This window comes from Antechinus flavipes, chromosome 6, assembly GCF_016432865.1.
Source record: "Antechinus flavipes isolate AdamAnt ecotype Samford, QLD, Australia chromosome 6, AdamAnt_v2, whole genome shotgun sequence".
Taxonomy (NCBI): domain Eukaryota; kingdom Metazoa; phylum Chordata; class Mammalia; order Dasyuromorphia; family Dasyuridae; genus Antechinus; species Antechinus flavipes.
In genome coordinates this window covers 10,757,510-10,760,459 of record NC_067403.1, presented here as the reverse complement: position 1 = coordinate 10,760,459, position 2,950 = coordinate 10,757,510, and the positions used below count along the sequence as shown (strand labels likewise).

Below are 2,950 nucleotides of genomic sequence, written 5' to 3'. Positions count from 1 at the left end.
AATGCTTGGGAGCAGATTCAAATTAAGATCTTCTTGACTCTGATCTCTCAATCCACCGTGCCACCCAACAGCCCTTGTGGAAACTTGTATAAAGATAAAATGGGTCTGTCAACATAAAGTAATTATTAAATAAAAATTTTAAAAAAAGATAAAATGGGGTCTTTTTCTTCTTAATTACTTTTAAAATTTAGACATTTTAAACAAACAAGAGACACAGAAGGTAAGGTGCAGAAGGAAAAAAGACAGCTACACTCACATGAACCAAATCTCATTTTGACAGAGTCTTAGATAGGAACATCTCCTACAAATTGCTACTAGTGTGAGGATTTTGTGCATGCTCATATTAAACAAGAAGCTTCTTAGAAGAGATGACTAGAGAATATTTACTATCACCAGTGAGATTTAAAAATAATGTTAGGTACCAATAGCAATTTCAGTCATGCATGTTCTTATTCCACCAGCTTCCTGGATTGTACCTGACCAGGTGTTTTTGCAACTAATCATGTGGCCAGATGACAATGGCATATGTTCCTGGCACAAATCAATACTGAGCCTGAAATTCAAGGCTGCACTACTTCCAAATCTATGGGAGAGTATTAGTGCAATGATAACTTGAGGTGCAATCCCAAAGCAGGTAGATTTATTTCTGAAGAGACCTTGCTGGAAGATTGTACTTGTCCATGTTTTTCTGATGATTATATTTTCTATCTTCTGCACCATGACTGCAATAAAGTAGGCAGTGCATCCGGTCTATTGCACACATCCCCACTGATATCCTGTCCATTCTTGTCAGTATCTTGTCTTCAAGGTAATTCAGATGATTGTTTTCCCATAATGACTGTGAATAAATGAGAGATCGGGTCTGAATTTCTGTGCTGCATAGGCAATGAAGGCAAAGAATCATCTCACAGATTGCAAGATTTCAGTTTGTATGTAGGCGTATAAAATCAGGTGATGATTTATCAGGTGGTTTTTCTTCTTGCATCCTGGCTTCCGACTCATGATGTCACTCTTAGATTTCTCATAAGCTAAGGCAAAAGAAGGGTAACCATAGCACCCAAGCTGATGAACAACAACAAAAAGCTGTTATTGATGGACAGAGGCAGTCAGCAATAATGAAGGTCAGTATTTTTTGGTCAGGGTGAACACAACAATTTTCTTCATTTTGTCAAAGATAAATCTGAATCTATTAAGGAAAAATTGTCGTCTAATAAGACTTTTTGCTGCATTAGAACCTGCAAAATCCAAAGTAATCTCAACATAAGGCTTCTTTGGGGCTTCAGAATCATTAACACCGTCCCCTGCTGCCTTAACAACAGCATCCTGTCTCTGCTAGTCCTCCTGATTATCAGCTTCTGCTGAGGAGATAGCCTTGCAAAGACCATTTTGATACGTAGGGTCTACAGCTCACCTGGCTGCTCTGGGCTCCTCTCCTTAAGCTCCATTCCACTGACCACAGCTGCCTTTGCCTCCCTTTTGTTAATCTGCTCCATGGACATGGTAAGACTTTCTGTCGTGTCTTCCACAGCCTTTCCACTAGCTGAAAAGCTACCCATACTTTTAGCAATAGCTTTGGCTGTGACTGATGATCACCTGTCACCATAATCACCTTGATGTCAGTAACATGAAGACTATGTTTTCTTCACCAGCTCATTTTGCAGATGAGGAAACTGAGGCACACAAGGTTAAGTGACTTTCCTGGGGCCACACAATTGTTGCTTAGACCACCACCATGTCTAATGCGATATTTGAACTCAAATCTTCCTGCCTCCAGGCTTAGCACTCCCTCTACTGTGCCATCTAACTGTTCTATCAGTGTTACTAGTTCCACAAAGAAGAGATCAGAGGTGGGAAAGTTCATGGTCTCTATCAAAGGAATAGGAATGTGTAAACTCATCTTCTGGCAAATAGAGGTCACAGAAACCCAGAAATCTTTCCCTTAATTCTCCAAGCTTCATGTAGGAGGGTCAAAAGGCTGTGCCCTTATTTAGGGTAGCTTCTGGCCATTGATCATGATGGGGATGCATTTCTCCAGGATTATCTAAGGGATTCCTTTCATCACCAAGAAGAAACACTTGTCATTGGGGTCATCTGTTTGACAGATGGAAAGTGAAATTTGTTGATAGAGTTAACAGAGAACTCATCCACTTTTCTGTTTCTTTTCCTATAACTTAAGCATAAACACATGTGTTTCTCACTATATAACTCAGAACTGAGGAGCCCACAGTCTTTCCACTGTACTGTCTCTTCTTCTTCCCTATCTCTTGTATACTTTGGCCCAATAATGTCTCTGGATCTCAGTTTCATTATCAATAAAATGAAAAGGTTGAATTAGATGATTTCTAAGTTTTCTGTTATCACCAAATTTATATTCCAATGATATAAACCAATGGAGACTTCTAGTTCTCCATCACACATACATTTATATGACTCATATTTATGAGCCAGTTCTCTGTCCATGTCCTTTACACCACTCTTCTCCAAGCCAATTCAATTACTCTAAGCACATATGTGCTTTTATACATTTAGGGACTAAGTTCAAACATTATGCATCTCACCAGCTCCAATTAGAGAATATCCCAAGACTCTTTAGATATATTTAAGTAGTAACTGGCAGTGACAAATCTGCCTCTACATTTTGTGATCCATATTTAAACCCATTTCCAGCAATCCAAGCTCCCAGAGCCAACATATTCGGATGTCTTCAAGTGATTCTTGTATATCACCTTATCTGCCTTTCCATGGAAGTATTTCAGCTCGTCAATTCCTCTACTAAACTACCTCTACCTCTAGATCCTGTATTCCAGATATTTTTTGACTAGTGAAGAGTATTCTTCACTTCTTTATGCTGGATAATATGTCCCTCAGAGCAGCCTTGGATTGACTTTTTTACTTGCTATGTTGAATTAACTCATGATGAGCTTTCATTCCTCTGCAAGTCCCATCTATT

At 39.1% G+C, this 2,950-nt stretch overlaps 1 pseudogene; it reads right to left on the bottom strand.

Moving 5' to 3' along the window:
* Nucleotides 1-433: 433 nt before the first annotated feature.
* LOC127540737 (potassium-transporting ATPase alpha chain 2-like) lies at nucleotides 434-2,187 on the bottom strand (annotated as a pseudogene).
* Nucleotides 2,188-2,950: the final 763 nt, after the last annotated feature.